The following is a 20,872-nucleotide window of genomic DNA, read 5'->3' on the forward strand; positions in this document are numbered from 1 at the left end:
GGTGACTCAGTTCTCCTGGGCTTGTACCCACAGGTGGCCCTGAAGTCAGAAGAAGGACACCTGGGGTGGGGCCATTGAGCAAGAGCCTACACTTTCCTGGTCCATTCATACTTGTTCTGGGAAAATCTATCAAACCCTGGGGTGGCAGGCTGACACATTTCACCAGGACTTAATCTCCTGGACAAAAGGAACCACACCCCTTCACCTTGTAGTAAAAGGAAGGACTCAGGTGAGACTCACTGAAGAAATGCAAGGTGTGCCCTTGAAAAACTGGATTGTTGGCTGATGACTTATCCCGTGGGAGGTGGCGTGGGGTAATAGGATGGGGTGGGTTTGAGAATGGAGTTTGAGTCCTATCTGCCACTTCTGAGCTGTGTGGCTGTGGGCGACTCACTCCAGCTCTCTGAGCCTTCAGGGCAACATGCGTGAAAAAAGAACAATTGCCTTCCTTGAAGAACTTTGTGGGAATTATATGAAATAAGCATTCAGTCGATATTACATCCCTTTTCTTTCAAATGTATGGAATTTAATTTTTCTAGGGGAAAAGAAAAGAATGGTTGGGAAAATTACTTAGGAGGTTGGTAAGTAGACAGGGGCAAGTTTGCTTAAATTACAAAGCAAAATCACAGTGTCACTCATGCACCATGCTGTTGTAGATTCAATTTAGTGCTTAAAATCCGGTGGGCCAGGGTGCTGGAGAAGCAGAAGAGACAAGGATGGTGTGTTAATCTTTGGCTAGAATAATTTATTTCAGAATAACTAATTTGGGGGGTAATTTTATATTAGTTTTCATAGCATTCACAAATGTTATTTAATCCCTATAGTTAGTCCAATGAAGAAACTATTGTAATCCTTATTTTCCAGATAGTTTATGATGTGCCTAAAAATTCTCAGGCTTCAAGCCAGCCGACTGCCACAGGTGCCTCAGCTAAGGCATGAATGACACTCACAACAGGCTGGAAGGAATGCACTTGTCTTCAAGGATCTCCCATTGTAAGCAATAACATCTATAAACAAATTTAAGGGTAGTATCGCAGTATTACATAAGTGGGCTCAGGTCCAAGAAGTAATGAATGCTCATTAACATATATTGGAATGGTAATATTTTACAGGGTGTGTTCATAATATACGAGTCTGGGTTTGCAAGTTTCTTCTCTGAAATCCCTCTAACTTGCCGTATTCTGATAAACAAATGAACAAACAAATTTTGACTCAACAGTGTGTTCAGATGGGCAGGTAGGCAGGAAGGTTACATGCAAGTCGATGGTATGAGCTCTCCAAATGTTTCCGAAGAACGAATGCTGGAGTCCAGTATAACCTGTAAGGAATTCGAGCTTAATTATTAGCATTAAAGAGAATTCCAAAGGCTGGCAATGGTTTGTTCCCTTTTCTCCAAAGTGCAGAAAAACATGTTTGACCTTCTAAGGCTTTACAGAGTAGGTATGGATCAAAAGTTAAGCTACCAAGGAATTGCAAGAAGTTCTTTGTGTGCACGTCCTTCCGGTTCCTCACTGCTGAGTTAGCGAGTCAAAAGCAAGACCACAATGGATGAGAGGCTTTAACAACTCGGGCAGGGACGATCTAGGCTTACCATCTTCTGTGCAGCCACTCAGTCCTTAATTTTTAATAACTGTGTCCAAATTATTTTTTTGTCCAACTTATTTTTTGCCTAACATTCTTTTCCACAGAGTAAATAATGGCTTTATCTCAATTTACTTTTAAGAAAGTCCCAAAGTATTTGACTTAGAAATGAAACAAAAGGTTAGGGTTTGAGGTACTTCCCCACTTTCTCAAATATGCCAGGAGAGAAGATCAAGTGAGTGTAGTTAAGTTGGAGGGAAAATCCTCAAATCAGGCCCTTTGGTGGAGAAATATGTTTCTAGTGCATCACATGCTGAGCAGGGGAACACGGTGCCTTTACTATTTTATTGTTCTCAGAGTTAAATCTAAATCAAGAGACAGAAACCAAGATGACTAAAGAGCTCTTGCACAAAAGGGCAGGTCTCTTACAGAATGGCGTGTTTTATTCAGCCTGTGCAGAGGAAAAGTTGAGATTAAGGATCTGTAATTTTTATTTGCAGACTTTCAGTTCTGCTCTAAGATGGTCGCTTCCGTCTTTCATTTCCTGTAACATGCCTATCACTAAGACCAGCTTCTCGTTGTTTGTGGGTAGCCTGGATTGGCACTGAGGAGCAAGGCCTCGCTCGAGGCTTCTGCCTGGATGGAGGACTCCAGTTCACTTTGGGGAGCTCTTCCTAGGAGCGAGGCAAGCATTCTACTGGTGGAACATGTGCAAGCAGGCACGGTCTATGCATATCCCCCCAGCCACACACATTACCGAAGTCTTGATACTAAATGCAGAAGTCTCAAATGGGAGAAAATGCCATTTCAACTGCACATGGAGCTGTGGTTTTGAACAAGAATGAAAATCAGAAGATTCAGGGGAACTTGAAAGTCACCAGAGGCCTTTGCTCAGAGATTAAAAATTCAACTTCTCTTCATCCCGAATATTAGACAGATTCTTACTCCTAAACATGCACCGAAAAGAGCAAGTGTGGGTGTTTCAGTGCAGTTTGAAAAAGAAGAAACCGTTCACCACCAGTTTTCAGTCTTCTCCTTAATGCTAATAATTAAGCTCAGATTCCTTGGTGAAACAGTCCCATAAAACTGTTTTGGAAAAGTGGTGTGAGCTCAGAGAGAGAGACATGGAGATCATGGACCCTTCCCCCCACCCAATGGCTAGTCCGTTCTTTGTAGCTTCTCATGATTAACCACATCCCCTGGCCTTCAGCGTGTCCAAAGTATGTGAGGACACTCATCACTTTCAGAGTTATCTAGAACATATTTGAAAAAGCAAACAAAAATCCCTTCTTTTTTTGTTGTTTTAACTGACACATGATCTCATTTTGGAAAGAGAATAGGAGCAAAAGCCATGAAACCTTAGTTCTGTCATCCAGGCACTGAGGTGTGTCCCACCTCAGATTTGCATTTGGAGCCACCTCAAGGTGACATGTGCCCCCTGGACCTGTGTAGGAAGGACCACAGAAGAAAGGGACAGTGCATGGCGCCACAGTACCCAGAGGCCTCGGGGGCAGCCCGACGTGCTCCTTTTCTTCAGGGCGGCAGGAATGAGACACACAGAACTCACAGCCCCAGAAAGAGTGCGGGTGCTCAGGGGCCGGGGACAGAGGAATGACATGTTTGCAAAGACGGTCTCCTCTTTCTTCCAAGCCACATCTGGGAGCCTTGATGTTTTTGAGCAGGAAAATAATATGATGAAATAGGTGCTTTAGAAATGTTCATCTATCTGTGGCATAAAAGTAAATGTAGATACGGAAAGAAAATCGATACGTATTTCACATAAAAGTGCCTTGGAGGTAGGCATTATTATTCTCAGTTTACACATAACGTTACTGGAGTTACAGAGAAGGCAGGAAGCTGGCCAGAGGCCCCTGCTTGAGAGAGACCATCCACTCCTGCCGTTTCCAGAGCCCAGAGGCTGGCTGTGCAGGCAGGATGGAGCCTGGTGCTGTGACACCTGTCTCAGATAATCACACCCAACAAACTGGCCAGGTACCCCCCGCAGCACTAGCCAGTGAGGGTCTGAGGAGCCGAAGTCCTCCCTGACGTTCCTGTTCTTGGGCCAGCAAAACACGTTGTTCTCTGTTCATTGCCTACTACTTATTTATTGGATTTTCTACATGGTCCCATTTGCTTACATTTCCAGAGAATACACTGATAACAGCATTGATTGAAATAATGAAAACAGATAGCTTCAATAAAGGCAGAGCTGAGCAGCAGCGCGCATCTGGTCTCTCTTATACTGTCCTCCCGGGTAACCAGTTCAAGCCCATATTTCTTGAATACGCTTCGCTATTAGAAGCAGCTCTGCTGTGATGGAGACAGTGTTGGGATAGGACAGGACCAGCCAGCTCTGTCAGACCAAGAGGCCTGAGTGAGACCCCCAGCCAGCCCTCCCCTCTGACAGGGAACCTCCCTCCCCTCTGGGCCTATTGGGAAGGTTTAATTACCCAAAGGAAGGTGCTTGGCTCCATACTGGATGTGATGTCTTTTAGGTAATGGGTGTTCTTTTATTCATGAAAAATGTTAGAGAACTCTGTTCCCCTTTTCAGAGGAAATTCCCTTCACAGGAAAAAGAAACAACCTCCCACTCAATCTGGGACTTCAACTTCACAATAAAATAAGCTGCATGTGTCCTGTTCTGTGTGGAGTGGACTTGTTCTGGGTGGACACTAAGACACACAGCTGCAGCACCCCTGACCTAGGACCACTGTCAATTTTAGGCCCTTTTCAGGAAAACGATGTCAACTGGTAATAAAACAGGCGAGGTTCTGGGTAGCACGTGGAGCAGATCATGTTCCTTTGTTTCAGGTTGTGTGTCATTCTTACCTAATTCGGTTTGTATTCTCTGCTGGGGACTTCTGCTCTACTGTTCCAGGGACTCCTGTTTTGCTATTGACATGCAAAACCTACCCAAAGTGCTCCTTTATAAAAAACGTTTCCTTCCATAGCTACTTTTGAGTGATAAGGAGACTTTCTTCCCACACATACCTGCTTTCCCAAAGCCAGCATTGGCCTTTTAAAAACAGGATTCCAGGAGTGTGCAGGACTGTAGCCACTGAAAGAAATGTGGTTGTCTGGGAATGCAGAGGCCTGGTTCCAGGCCCTAGAGATGTTGACAAGAGTCTTAGATAGGGGCCCTGGGACTGTGGCCTAGATCAGCACGTCCATCCATCCCTCTGTCTGTCTGTCTAATGAGAAGACTCAAGAGATTATCCAGGTAAACAGAATCTGAAGGACCTCAATGGCCAAGCATTTCAAGGTTCTTCAGAGGGATGTGGAAGTTCAGTTTCATTTTTTGATTGGGGACTTCAGCTCCGTCAGCAGATAGGGCACTTCTGGGAAAGATGTGTGTCGTTTCCGTTAAAATTAGGGACATCATCATATTGTTGCTGGTTTGGGGATGTCCCCAGAGGGGAAGACATCTACGGTCCTAGGAAAAATAAAACTAACTCTCCAAAATTCCACTGCGTGTGCTCTGTACAGGCCCCTTTCCATGCATCAGACACTGACTCCCTTCCATGTGAAAATTCAGGTGATTGTGCTCCTGAATCACCTAGCATCCAGGCGTCAGAGCTCACATTGTTGGGCAAAGCTCAGCTGAGTCAGCTGCAGTAGGTCCCGGTCCAGACAGCCAGTGACTGGAAGGTTTGCAGCTCCTCATGCATTCTTTTGTCTGCAAACAAGATGCCACTGATCGCATAGCTGATGGCTCAACCAGCTGGGACAAGAAGTTTGCTTTTCAGAACATGCTTGTACAAGTCACAGCTGGGAAAGCTCCATAAGATCATTTTTAAGTTTTAAACTCTGCTAAGAGAACTGGGGAGAAATAAGACTTCTCATGCAGGTACATTCCCTGTCCTCGGAAGTGCTCAAGAAGTGACTTACTTCATGGTGTACATGAGCTAGGAAGAGTTACTCAATGGTGAGCACATGTTTTGTGGTTATGCAGTAGGCTCACAGGCTATCCTTCCAGAAGATCTCAGCCTGTTACCACGGGCAGTGGGTTCTTCCACATGGTGACAGGCTGACTATCATAACCTCTTCCGCCTCCTCCAGGCAGAATTCCATCAACAGACACTACCTTTGCTCACTTTACAGTTTGTGACAAGGGCTGAAAACAAGAATTCTTATTGAAAATTTTATTATTTTATTTTATTTTAATTAACCCAAAAGAAACCATATTAATATATTATTTTTGAGAACCACTCTGAGTTTATGTTCATTTCCATGTAATAAATCAAGTATAATACTAAAAACTGAAGATTAGCAAATATTTATTCAGTTTATTATGCACAAAACGCTAAGATGAGTGTTTTATATTATTTAACTAGAGGGGTCCCTTAGCCTGGCCTGTGGGGATTGAGCTGAAACCAGCTCTCTGACATTCCCTGAGGGATCCCAGATTGCAAGAGGGCAGTTCTTGGGTGACACACACCGGAATCGGGCTCCTTCCTCTCTGGTTCTGGGTGCATCACTCGAGAACCGCAGCTGCCAAGTCACCGCAGCTTGGCAACTCCTGTGTTGAATGTCTGCCCCTTGGTGGTCATTGTGCATCATAGCTGCCAGTTGGATGGTCAAATGTTTGGATGGTCGCTTAGGCATGCATATTCTGGAAACTGTGAAGTAGATATTTTTTATCACTGTTACAAATGAGGAAACTGAGGCTTAGAGGGGTATCTGAGGTCCTATAGAGCTAGATATACTGATTGCATTGCTACCATCTTTTCCTGAAAATTAACACTTTTAGCTTTATAAGCCAGTATTGCCTTTCCTTTTAATATACATGTATGTGTACCTATGTATAAACCTACACCTTAAATATATATGTTATATATAAATATGTATTTATATATAAATTTCTGTATGTATCAATATTTCTATGTCTATAAATATAACTTTATGTAATATATAGTTACATATTATATATAAATATATACTTTTTATATAATATATAACTATATTATCAATATAAAATTATTATTACTATTTCTTATGCACATGAAAAAATGTATAACTACATTTAAGATATCAGACCCATTTCCTTCCAATTAGTTTATACTATGTTTTCTCAATCTCAACCTTGCTGACATTTCAGCCCAGGTAACTGTGGTGGGAGCATCCCATGCACTGTAACGCATGCAGCCGCATCCCGGTCCCCCACTCACTAGGTACCAGCAACAACTGCCATCCTCCAAGATATCTCCCCATTCATTGCTCACTTTTCTCCTGGAAGGGAGAGGGCAGCCCAGAGGATAGCAAAAGAAAGGGTCAAAATCACCTCAGTTGAGGACCACTGGCTTGGATGTTTTAGGACAAGCTTATCCTTGAGATCCCATTTCTTAGTCTAAAACATGAAGTGTGTTGGTGCAAATATTCCAATAGCGCCTGCTGGTCAGAAGCAAACCAGACTGTCCTCGATCTTGACTCCCATCACTATTTGGCCTGCGCAGCCTTCTCAGGTCTCAGCAAGTTTTCCTTTCTCTTCCCCGGGACTGTGCAAGAGATTCCTCAACTCCCTGTCAGACTCCACGCTGACAGCTGCACCTTAGTTCTCAGGACTCTGCTCATCAAAGGTCAGGTCTTGCACAGGAGCTGATAATACTGCATGACCTTTTGTTCTAAGTCTTCAGACTTCTTTCTGATTAGATATTTTCTTCTTCTCTTTGGGAAAAAATTCAGAGCATTATTGTTGACTTGCCAGTCATCCCTGGAATGGGTCAGCAGCCTTCTTCTTTTGAAGAGTCTGAAAGAAAATCCTCTCAAGATGTTGACTTTAAAATAGCATGGTTTTCTTGTGTCCTTAAAATGGTCTTTATTATTCAGACCACGTGGGGATGAGACCTACTGAAAAAACGACATAAAAACAGTATAAAAGGTGCATTTAAGCATGGCACTTACCATTGTATCTGGTCCTGTTCAGCAGAAGGTCAACCAAAATAGGCACTGACCTGATAACACGTGACCCCACAGGAAACAGCGCTCCTCCTGTCCTTCCTATTGCCCAGGCGCTTGACAGGAATTTCTCCAGGCACCTGTTCCCCTTTTGCTACAATTTTCCCTTTGCCTCCAGCCCTTGTTCCATATAACATAGATTCCCACATCCTGCCTTACAGTTTTCTGGACCAATTTCTGCCTTCTTCTAATTGAAAGTATGTCTCAGACATCAATATAGTCTTGAGAAAACCAAATTTCTGATAGCTGAATATAGCCCAAGTGCTCTGGGTTTGGTTGTTGTTTGTTTTGTTAGGATGGGGCTCTATTCATATTAAGGGAGTCAAAAGATGAGATCCAATTAAAGAGAATACATTTAGAAATATGTCTATATTTCTAAAATGTTTACATATTTCTAAGATTCCTGAAATCCTTTAAAATAAGACTAATCTGAAGTACTATATGTATTATTTTTAGTGAAATGAGGAAAAGTCCTACTGTTAGATATATAATTTCTTACAATGGAAAATATTTCTTTCTATGGAAAAGATTATGAGTAAATTTAGTGGTAAAATATGTTCTCAAATAACTCCTTAAATTCTCTTAACATTCTATAGCAAATTTATTATTGATTAATAAAAATCAAGGAATAATGCCCAGGGAAATACAGTACAAGGGGAAATATTATACATGAAATCAATACTATGAGATGACTTCCTCCACAATAACTGATGAGTGTAATATCTTTCCAAGCTATGCCACTTAAAGCTACTTTAAATATTATACAGTCCATATTTTCCTTAGTCAGCCATGTGATGTTTGCACAGTAAAGTATGATATTTGTAGCCCTAGGACAGACCTAATAAAGCACTTGGCACCTAGCTTAGATTCAATGTTTGACTCTTTCAGGGTTTTCTTATAAAATTAAACAATATAGCATCATATTTTTTTGCTCCAATACAATTTAACAGTACAAGTCTAATTTTTTCCCCATTTTTTTCCATTTGAATGAAAACAAACTGAAATGCTTGGAACAACATTGGAATCCATAAATTTCCCCTGCATAGCCTGGCTGTTATGACTGATCTCAGATATTGAAAGAAACCCAGCTCCATGAATTAGATTTCAACTGACCAAGCAAAACAGGCCAGTCCAGCCTGTGCCCCCCCACCCTGGAGTGCAGCCCCTCCCCTTCAGAGCACCAGTTCCTCTACCACATGGTTCAGTGGAGCCTCTGACTCACTTCTGTGCTGTGGGTAGAAGGTCCCTGTGTGTGTGTGTGTGTGTGTGAGAGAGAGAGAGAGAGAGAGAGAGAGAGAGAGAGAGAGAGAGAGAGAGAGAGAGAGAGAGAGAGAGAGAAATGTGTTTTCTTTATCAGAAACCATTTCTTATGTTCAAATGTGATTTCTATATTTATCTGCAGTCTCAGCTAAGTGGGAAGCAAGAAAATAATAGATGTATAGAAAGTATGCTCTCTCATGTTTAGGAATAAAGACAGTTTAACTCTGTCAATTAACCCATCTGTGTCCCACCCCCCTTCCCTCACTCCCAATTCCCTTTCAATATGTTACCGAAAGCATTAAACATTGACTGTATGTTTAGCTAAATACTCCATTCCTATTAGGTGAGAATTTTAAATGTTAATAGAAAGACCATGAGTGATGCAATTCTCTTGAAACTTGAAAACTTCTCATTTAATTCCTAGATCCAAGACAGATAGGTGGATAGAGAAACACAATACTGTAGTAGCACATGGCCAGAATGAAGCCAAACAGAATAGCAAAAAATAAAAAAAATAAAAAATTGACTTGAATTCCCTTATTGGAGCTATCTTTCCCAGTATTTAAGTAATCATGGGAAGTTCTCACCATACATAAGTTAATCAAATATTACTTAAACATTCAAGTCCAAACACACAAATACATTTTAGTTCCTTTATTAAATAAACATCAGCTATCAGAAAAGCACTCGTACAGAGTTGTTTTCAGTCCTTTGTCAGGGGCCACATCAGGGATGATTGGGGAGAAACAAATGGCAGCCTTTGTGTTTCCTCCAGGGTTATTTCCATCTGTGTGACATGCGCAGCGCGCCCAGAAGCCCGAATCTGAAGAACTGCCTGGGGCTGAATGGGTCCCCCTTCCCTGCAGGGCCCTGACCACGTCTAGGCGCTGCCAGCTGGACTGAGGTCAGCTGACAGCTCTAAGTGGACCATTTGCTTTCATTGTTTCTCTAATGCTGCTAACCTGCCACTAAAGAGATGACGTAATAAGATTTCAGACTGTCTTAAGCCCAAAGGATGTGTCTGGTTGGCGCTCATTTTATTTCTATCCTTAAAATATCTTTACAAATGTAATTAATGGGAAATCAATAGACACATCCATCTTTTAAAAATCAGATCTCGGGAGCCTGGATTTGATTTGGCCATATATTTCCCGATGGTCCAGGTTTTACTCAATGCCACTCCCCACTGCTCTCAAGTCTTCCCTGATGGGGTCCGAAAGCTCAGGAACAACTATTTTTAGACCCAGGCAAGTCCCAGGGCATCAGACGGTAAATTATTAGCTGTGGCTTTAAAAATAGCCATCGACCCACTTTGGAAACATGTATTTCTCCATAGCATATGGACTTGAATTTACCTCCCACTTTTACAGCCCAATCCCATAAATAGAATGAAAGTTGCCACAAGTGATCCCCACAGCTGATGTCGCTGGGCTGAGTCAAAGCTATAAAACCCTCCCTGGGTCACGTTGGTGGCTCGCTGTATTTAGTAAACAGATGCTCTGGTTTAGGGAGAACCACAGGCCTTTCACAGGTTCTTTATTCAGCGCTGAATGCACCATAGAGGGTGGCCGGCCCATCAGAAAGTACCTATGCTACTTGGCATTCTATGTTGTCCTCTTGGCTTCATATTTTTTCCCCATAAGGTCAATGTCAGATGAGGACAGAACCTCAAATCTTAGAATAAGCCTGAAGGTTCTCGACCTGCAGAAGCCAGGTCTGCTGTAACACATCTGCTGGCCATTGTTGCCTGTTATGTTTCATAAAATGGTGAAAGTCAAATTAGTGTCATTGCAAACTCCTCGTTTTCCAGAAACAAAACTGAGGCCTGGAGAAGATAAGTGACTTTTAGCCAAGTTGTGGCCGAATTATGATGACATCTGTGGTGTCCTGACTCCCGGTGAATGCTGCCTGAGTATATGGCAGGGGCTGTTTCTGTGTAGTTCTGCACAACACAGAAATATCCACACAGCATGGCATCTGGGGAAGGAAAGGAGATAAGATAGAAAGGGGAAGGTTGAAAATTCAACGTGGTCATGAATCTCATCTTCAGTGGTGCAGGTGGGAGAGGAGCTATGACAAACAGCATTTTATTCATCAGTGACAACTACTGTGCTTTCCAGAAAAAAAAACTCGGCGTTCTGCTGGAGCCTTTCAGAAACGGAAGGGGAAAGAAGGGAGGAAAAGAATAATAATAATCAGCTTTCATTTTGGTTCGCTTATTTTTTTCTGGGTGGGGGCAGTGGTAAGGAAACTCTCTTTCAGCCCAGATTTAAAAAGGAAGGCGTTTTCCAAGTGACAGATGCAAACATCCACCACCACTGTTTGTTCAGCTTTGGGAAAGTTAGAGGTCAACTTCCAGTTGTTGACAGGGAAAAGGCTAGTGAGCAAAATACCTTTATCATTAAATATTATCTTGCAAAAATATTTACTAGGGTGTAAGTGTAGAACATTGTGCTAATAATGAGACACACACATTTTGAAACTGTAACCAAGACCCATGAAACAATACCCAGGAAAGCCCTGTTCTCATCACTCTTGGTGTGCACGGTGCTTATATTTCAGGGTCAGCCCTCCAGCTCTGCTCTTGTAAAGAACTCCCGTTTTCATAGATTACCAGGGTTCTCGGTCAAAGAGAATACTTTTTTATTACTTTCTCAGAATAAATATGAGAGAGCTTTGAGTTTATATAGTAAAGTACATATCACTCCTGAAAATTAAACTTGATTAAAATGATATTCCTATTTGGGGAACACCCTTACTTTCCTCCCATCTTTGCTCAGTCATCCTTCCTCTATGGCTTTTCATAGTGGAAAATGCAGTGTCAACAATGAAAACCAGTGTACGGGGTACCATCATAACGGTCCATTCCCTGAGAGCCTGTGCGTCACCCAAGACCCTTCCCCGTGGGGATGTCATTTGAAGGGTTCAGAATAGGCCCCCCATGAACCCCTTCAATTTGTTCTGCTCTGGCATGGGGATTACTGACAATCAAGATCCTGTAGGCTCACAGAAAACTCATCTCTTCCTTAAAGAACTTAAATTAGGGGCTTTGCCAGTAAATAGTAAGAGTTATCACCAAAAATGACTCTTTATGACCTATCTGTAGGGCAGGGAAAACTTCTAGTTATTGGACATCTTCTTATCATCCTGCAGTCCTTCCTCCCCTCTGAAGTTCGAGGTTCCTTACCTCATCCTTAGCTCAGAATATCACATGTGCCTCCTTTTCCTTTTCTGTCTGTGGAGTCTCTGACTCTCCAGTGCAGCGGTTCTCAACCTGTGGGTCGCGACCCCTTTGGCGGTCAAACGACCCTTTCACAGGGGTTGCCTAAGACCATCCTGCATATCAGATATTTACATGACGATTCATAACAGTAGCAACATGACAGTTATGAAGTAGCAACGACAATAATTTTATGGTTGGGTCACAACATGAGGAACTGTATTTAAAGGGCCAGAAGGTTGAGAACCACTGCTGTATGTGCGGTTCCCATATGTAATTAAATTTGGTCATTTTCTCTTGTTAATCTGTCTCACATACATCCAATTTTTAGACCAGCTGAAGAACCATGAAAGGCAGTGTTATTTGCCTAAGGAGGAACACAGGAGGCCAGAATGGTGAGAGATTACGAATCTATTCAATCATCTGCAGACCAGGTGGCTGAGCCTGGATGGCGCCAGCACCCAGGACTTTTAGAGGACTTTTTTTCTGGGCAAAGACTTCTTTATGCATATCCAGAGGGGAGATAATGGAATGTGGTCACCGCAAGTGAAATATGGTCTCAGCAAAGGGAATGTTCATAGTGAAATGACATGAAAAGCCAGTTCCCGGGGGAGGGGTATCAATTCCATTGCTCGATCAAACCTAACAGGTAGAAGAAAGTTTCTTCCCCATACAGTGCAAAATGATGTGAACGCAAAACTGAGAAAAATTTGGAGGCAGGAGGAAGATAAAGTGACACTCTGTCTTCTGTAAGTTCTAGAACCTGCTTCGGGACTGTCCACAGGCACACCACGCAAGTACTGCACACAGCGCTGCAGGGTGAGTCATCCTACCTGGTATTACAACCTCACCCTGTTCTCAAGACTTCATGCCCAGATTACCCCTCTCATGCCCCCTGGCTGAACCCTGGCCATCATGCTCCACACCCATTCATCCTGCTCACCCAAACCCAGCTGGCTTTGATTGCCCTTTTACCAGTCATCCTCCAGCTCAAGAAGCAGTGTTCCCTTCGCCTGCTTCATCGGCTTCACCATCACCCACTGTGAAGGCATCCACAGGTTCTGACCATTGTTCTAAGGGCAGGTACCCTCCTTCAGCAGGGAAGCTGGGCTCCAGGCCCCCCACCCCTGGCCTGTGAACTCTGGCATCCATGCCTTTGTCTCAGCAAGAAAGGGTTCCATGTAGACCACACACACTACTGCACTTCCAAGACTGTGTAACATGTACTGTATTCAGTGTGCTGGTTCACACTAGGGACCAGCAGTGAGAGAGTCAGCTATGCCTATCACCTCAAATAGTGTCAGGAGTGGACAGGGTCCTCAGATGTTCCTTCCCAAATAAAAAATGACATCCGTGCCCAAATGAAAAATGTCTGCCTTTATTTTAGTCAAGTTCAGTGAAGACTGAGAAACTCCAAATGAACAGCATCATGTATTATCGACAATTCTGTGTCCTGGGCTGACAAGGGTGGCCTTGTATGGCTTCTGTACATGGAGGGCACACAGGGGACCCTGGGCAGCCAGAAGCCACCAACAGCGCTGTGGCCTGTCAGAAACGTTGGTCACCTGGGCTCACTGTAAGGTGCATTTAAGCAGTTGTCAATGTGTCCGGAGAGTTAATTTAGTGAGATGTAGAGGTTTAGGAAATCTATCAATCCAAATTTTATAGCCATTAGTGAATTTAAAAACCCCTCTGTCTTTAAGGTGGGAGGTTTAGGCTCAGGTGGCTACTTGGCTTTCCTAAATGTCCTAAAGGCAGAACCAGAAGTGGGACCTGGACCTGCAGGCCCTGTCCAGAACCGTCCCACAGCCTCCAGGGCTCTGTATTTCATTGTGTAAGTTATACATGCTCAAATATTTTTGACTAGTTACAGAATATATATTCACTCTAAATATTAGATAGTGGATAAAGTATAGGGAAATACAAAAAACAACTGGCCATCCAGAATTAACCACATTTACAGATCCTGCTGAGTTCTCACTCCCCTTTCTTTCTCCTTTCCTCCTGGTTTTACTTAATAAAATAAGTGTGTATAAAACCTGATTCTTTCTCATGAATATCTTCTCAAATCAATGGATATGTCCTACATGACCATTTTTATGATTGACTTGCTATGCTACTGAATGTATATTGTGATATGTGACCTATAAGGAGAAATAGGTATTTTTTTGTCTTTCTCCCCTTTTCTGGCAAAGAGCTCCTAACACTCTTGGAATTCCCTAAGCTATGAGGGAGATAAGGGTGTCTTTTGTTATGTGAATGAGGTGACTTTTGGAAAGTACCTAAGAATAGGTGGTGGTTGCCATGGAGCCAATCATATGATCAGAGGATTGACATTTTCAGTCTCACCCCCAGACCTCTAGAGTGGGGAGAGGGGCTGGAAGTTACTTTATCACCAATGGCCAATTCACAGGTTCTGACTATTGTTCTCAGGCCAGGCACCCTCCTTTCGCAGGGAAGTTGGGCTCTGGGCCCTCCACCCCTGGACTCAACCATGCCTTTGTAATGAAACCTCCATAAAAACTGAAAAGGATGGGGTTTGGAGAGGTCCCAAGTTGGTGAACACCTGAAGAGCTGAAGAGAGTGGCTCACCTGTAAGAGGGCCTGGAAGCTCCCTGCCCTTTCTGGATACTTTGCTTTATGCATCTCTTCCTTATGGCTGTTCTTAAATTGTATCCTTTTATAACAAACTAGTAATCCAGTAAGTAAAATATTTCTTTGAGTTCTGTGAGCAAATTAATTGAACCTTAGGAGGAAACGTCTTGGAAACTTCTAATCTATGGCCAGTTGGTCAGAAGCACAGGTAACAACCTAGACCTGCAGTGTCTTCTGAAGTGGGGGCTATCTTGTGTGACTAAGTTCTTAACCTGTGGGATCTGCTGCTATTTCCAGGTAGATGGTGTTGGAATTGAGCTAGCTGGTGTGTCTGTGTGTGGAAAGGGGAGATGAAGGTAAAAGAATCCCCCCATCCCCCTCCCACCTCCGCATACATTGAATTTTGACCAGACAAATAGATACATCTAATTTATGTTATCATCTTCATGTTGATGGGCATTTAGACTATTTCCAATTGCCATTATATTTTGAAGGTAAATATTTTCCTCCTCGGTTTTATATTGGTTTTCTTTCACTTGTGAATGATTTCCTGAAACTGCTCTTTTTTCCTGTCTGGGGTATCCTGCTGAGATTGGTACTGACATTGTACTAATTACTAGGCTAGTTTCTGATTCTAATAGTCTTTTAAGAGAGGGTTGCTTTGGGGAAGGGTGTAGCACACCTTTCTGAGGTTGGTATTAAGGTCTTACTTTATGCTGATATTCAGGCACTCTTGTCTGTTAGGTGCTTGTCTTTTTGTTCCTGCTCTGTTTCATGGTGATTGACACAAGGAACCCTGCTTCTGAGAAATGGGAAGAGGGATGTCTTCCTCTCTCTCTCACCCTATGATCTGTTCCAGATGCAATGAGAGTAAAAATTATATGTTCTGTATATAAATATTGACAAGTCTGTCAAGAGAAATGAAGAATTCTGGAAATAATTTAACTTTTCTTTAAAGGTTAAGAATTTTGCAGCTCATGAAATCCTAGTCAAGTGAGAATATTGGTTCTAATAAGTGACAAAGGATGCAACTCTAAATATATAACGAGAATGATGGGGTTCAGCTAGCTCTCAGGCACGTGAGTAATGAAGGCATGTGTGTTTCTGTGAATGAGGGTGAATGAAACCATGAATAAATGAAAGAGCACAATTCCTTGACTGCCTGATAATCTTCTGATGGATTATAAAGATGGGTATTGATTCCCATATTTTTAGGACTAAAGCTCAATATTTTTATATCACAATTTAATGAGCTTTAGTCAAAGTCTGGAACTGTTTTAGTATGGCAGGATAAAATAAATGTTGCGAGTTCAGTGCTAGAGGTAAAAGACAAAGCCTTATTCATCACCTATCAGAAACACTTATCACAGTAAGCACCCAATCAGTGTTTTGGGATGATTTCTTTAACGGGAAAATTGCCCTTCCTCTCTATTCATGGAAAGTAATTTATGGCTCTTCTAGCACTGTTCATTCAATCAGCATTATTGATAAAGATATTGTGTAAGGTATTGTCATTGTTTCATCCTCTGTCTTCTCCCATAAATCCTGCCTCTGATATGATATTAATGTTATACTTTCAAAATGTCAAATAGTTATTTACATTAGCCTAAATAACAATTGAGAAAAATACAAGTATGCAGAAAATGATAGGAAAAGGTAAAATATATCGACATAGAATCCATCAGTCTAATCCAGGTGCAGGGTCACCCAGAGAAAATGTGAGGAGATCACCAAGGTGACTCTAACTCTTAAGTGTGAGCAGAAGAAAGGGAGTCAAAGAATGAATGAAACCAGAGAAGAAGAATAAAATTCATGAGAAAATGAATATAGTTTTCTATGTTGAAAACTAAACATAGAAAGTTTCAGAATAGAGAGACTAGTTAGCAGCATTTAAATTGGCAGAGAAAACCAGCAAAGATGATAGAATTTTTTGTTGTATTTTGCAAAAAAGAAATTACTGATGAATCCTATCTAATAAAAGAGAAACATGGTAATTAGCAAACAACCGCTACCCTTCCCATTGGCTAATCAGGGCGATATGCAAATTAACTGCCAGCCAAGATGGTGGCGGGCAGCCAGGCAGCTTAAAGCGAACATGAGGCTTGCTTGCTTCAGTGACGGAGGACTCCAATGTTCCCCGCCTGCCACTGCCGGCCTCTGAGCTGCAACTCTAAGCAACTATGTTACAAATATAGAAGCTAAACAAAACCCCAGAAACCTGCTTTAGTTGCCGGGCTTCAGCCAGCAGGATCACAAATTGTTTCAAATACAGAAGGTAAACAAAGGCCAGAAACCTGCTTTTAGCAATGGAGGCCTAAGAGCTGGAGTCAAGCCTCAGAGCTAAAGCTGGCCCAGAATAAAAAAAAAAAGAAAAATAGGAGCGGTTGGGAGTTTCAGTCACCTGCCAGCCTGAAAACAGCCCTCAGCCTCTCACCCAGACTGGCCAGGCAACCCAATGGGGACCCCCACCCTGAAGGGTGTGTGACCAGCTGCAAACAGCCATCAGCCCCTCACCCAGGCTGGCCAGGCACCCCAATGGGAATCCCCACCCTGATCCAGTAAGCCCTTCAGGGCAAACCAGCCGGCCCCCACCCGTGCACCAGGCTTCTATCCTATATAGTAAAAGGGTAATATGTCTCCCAGCACTGGGATCAGCGGAGCCACTAGGCCTCCCGGCACCGGGATCAGCGTGACAGGGGGCAGCGCCCAAACCCCCTGATCGCCCTGCGGCTCTGTGTGTTACAGGGGGCAGGGCCACAACCTCCCTATCTGCCCTGATCTGTTCGTGACAGGGGAAGGCGCCCCAACCCCCTGATTGGCCCTGCTCTGTGTGTGACAGGGTGCGGTGCACCAACCCCCCAGACTGCGAGAGGGCACAGGCCGGGCTGAGGGACCCCCCCCCTTCCCCCCGAGTGCACAAATTTTTGTGCACCAGGCCTCTAGTAAGATATAGTAGCTATAAATAATTCTGTTTTGAAAACATGTTGTAAAGATTTTATAGCCTATGTTATCTTTTACTTATGGGATATGGTGGTGAATTCTGACTCAGAAGCCATTTTGTCTAGAAAAGTGAGTGACCACATTGATGCACATTTCCAGATTTTTTTCCCCTTTGGGAGTGGGATACTGATCCATGTCCATTAGTTGGTGTGTGTTCTGGCCTCATGCTATTACATAAAACCTCTCTTAAAGAAATGCTGAAGCAGACACTATCATTGCAACCACATTGCCTACTCCATTTCATATTAGGGAACATTAAGATGGCTGGCTGTACCTCATGTGATATCATTCCCTGATCCACATCCAAGACATTGCCATCATTTTCTATTTATTATACTTATACTGAGTTATTTTCCTTCCTCCTTTTAAATTCTCTATGTTCTACTATTCCCAGTCACTTGCTGTTATAAAATACTAGAGGCCTGATGCACAAAATCCGTGCAAGAGTAGGCCTTCCTTCCGGCTGCCAGCATCGGCTTCCCTAGCAGCCCCAGCTTTGTCCTGAAGTTCATGCTGAAGGATATATGGAAGGACGTCTGGTCTAATTAGCATATTATTCTTTTATTATTATAGATAAGGATTTTATTTGAATTTTTGTTTTGTTGTTCATTTGGTCTTCCTCCCTTCCTCCTTCCATCCTTCTTACCTTTATTTTCTTTTGACATCTTACTCTTTACAATTTCATTATTGAGTTAGTGAATTTTGAGGTTCTTCTCAATTTATTCTATGGCCTCCAGATTTGTTCTGTCTTTTTAGTATGCATCTCTTCATTTTACCATCTTCAAAACTGCTCAGTGTAAAGCTCACAATAATGAGCCCTGAAGAAACCAGTTCTCAATGGAAACAGGACTCACCTTGCAAAATAGTTATCAGGTTTTTGCTGAATGCTTACTGTGTGCTGGTGATGATATTAACGAATGATATGGAATTATCACAATTTAATGGAATAAACAATACTAAAACTTACAAGATAATTAGCAAACATTATGTAATGTAGCACAAAATTATATATATACTCTGGTCTTCCTTCATTAGGAATGAGTTCTTGGAACAATGAATAAATTGTGTTATTAAGTATTAGATTATGCCCATGTATAGTAAATCTTACTTATTCTGCTAATATGAAAAAGTTCTTTGGGCAGGATCCAGAGCTCTCAACACCCAAATTACTTCTAGCAAAGATTTAGCCACAGTGTTTGGTTCCAAAAGGAGACTGACAAAGCCAGAAGACTCCCTAGAAACATACACTTTCTCATTTTCAGTTAGTGTTCTGGCCTTGACATCTGATGTATTCTCTTGGAGATCTGGGTTCAGTCCCATGTGAGCCATATCCTCTTATCTTAAGGAGGTACATTGCAAGACCCCCAGTGGATGCCTAATATTACAGATAGTACTGAACCCTGTATATACTATGTTTTTTTCTATACATACATGATAAAGTTAAATTTATAAATTAAGCACAGCAAAAGATTAACAACAGTAACATAAAATAGAATAATTATAACAATACACTGTAATAAAACTTGAGTGGGGCTTTTGGGCCATTGTTAAGTAAAATAAGGGTGACTTGCAACAAGCACTGTTATACTATGAAAGTTAATGTGACCACTGAGATGCCTACTAAGTGACTAACAGAGGTGGTGGGGGAAGTGTGTTCAGTGTGGATATGCTGGACAGAGGAATGATTCACATCCCAGTTAGAGATTTCATCAAACAGTTTAAACTTATGAATTGTTTATTTATGGGATGTACCATTTAATGTTTTCAGATTGAGACTGACCAAGGGTTACTGAAATTGTGGGTAAGGGGGGCTGCTGTGTTTTGGAAGGGCCCAGGCAGGTCTAAGTGGCTGGCTGCCTGCTGTCTTTCTCTGCATCAATTTGGTTTTCTAAGGAAAGGAGCCTCTCCCCAGTGCAAGGTGTTCACAGTCCATAATACAGTATTGGCATCAAGGAGAAGAAATATTTCTAAACAAGAGAACTTCAAGATGCATTGTCATGCAGAAAGGAAGAGGCTTTGCAGCATGGTGCTCCTAAGATGTCTGCCTGTGGCATCTTTAACTATGTATGGGAGAGGAACCTTTAATGTCCTCTAGTCCAGAGTCCTCAATTTAACTTTTTATTATCTTTGAATCCATGTAGAATGCTCTTTTCATCAAATATACTTCTAAACACTAAGAAATAGGGTGAGAGTTAGGGTTAGTATTCATTAGAAGACTCCTCACACCCTCCTCATTTTCTAAAATAAAATTGTTGTGGTGGCATTGGTTACCAAAATTATATAGTTTTCAGGTGTGTAATTCTATAATACATCATCTATATATTGCAGTGTATATTTAGCTCCCAAAGTCAAATCCTCTTCTGTTACCATATATTTGACCCCTTTACCCTTTACTACTTCCCTCCCCACTTTCTCTCTGGTAACCACCATACTGTTATCTATGTCTATAAGTTTTTATTTGTATTGCTTGTTTGCTTGTTTCTTTCAGTTTTATATCCTGCATAATGAATAAAATCATATGGTTCTTGACGTTTTCCGACTTATTTTGCTTAGCACTATATTCTCAAGATCCATCTATGTTATTGCAAATGGCATTATTTTGTCTTTTATTATGGCTGAGTAGCATCCCATAGTATACTAGTATATGTATCACTGCTTCTTTATCTAATCATCTATTGAAGGCACTTTCATGTTTCCATGTCCTAGACACCATGAATAATGCTGCAGTGAACACAGCAGTACATATATCTTTATGAATAAACTAGAGGCCCAGTGCACAAAATTCGTGCATGGGGATTGGGCCTAAACTAGCAGTCAGACATCTGTCTCACAATCCTGAACCGCTGGCTCCTAATTGCTCACCTGCCTGCCTGCCTGGCCGCCCCTAACTACCCCGTTCTCCCCACCCCTGCCTGATCACCCCTCACTGCCTCTGCATGCTGACACGATCACCCCTAACTGCCCCCCTCCTGCTGGCCTGGTTGCCCTTAACTGCCCCCTGCTGCCAGCCAGATCTCCCCACTGCCCCTTCCCTGCTCGCCTGGTCGCCCCCAACTGCCCCCCTCTGCCAGCCTGGTCGCCCTTAACTTCCACCCCTTGCCAGCCTGGCTGCCCCTCACATCCACCCATCGGCCTGGTCACCCCATGCAGCTTGCTTGTTCAGTCATTTGGTTGTCCCTCACTAACCCCCCTGTAGGCCTGGTCATAGGCAGCCATCTTGTGAGGGTGTGAGGGTCAATTTGCATATTACTTCTTTATTAT

Source organism: Myotis myotis, unplaced genomic scaffold (assembly GCF_014108235.1).
Source record: "Myotis myotis isolate mMyoMyo1 unplaced genomic scaffold, mMyoMyo1.p scaffold_m19_p_1, whole genome shotgun sequence".
Classification (NCBI taxonomy): Eukaryota; Metazoa; Chordata; class Mammalia; order Chiroptera; family Vespertilionidae; genus Myotis; species Myotis myotis.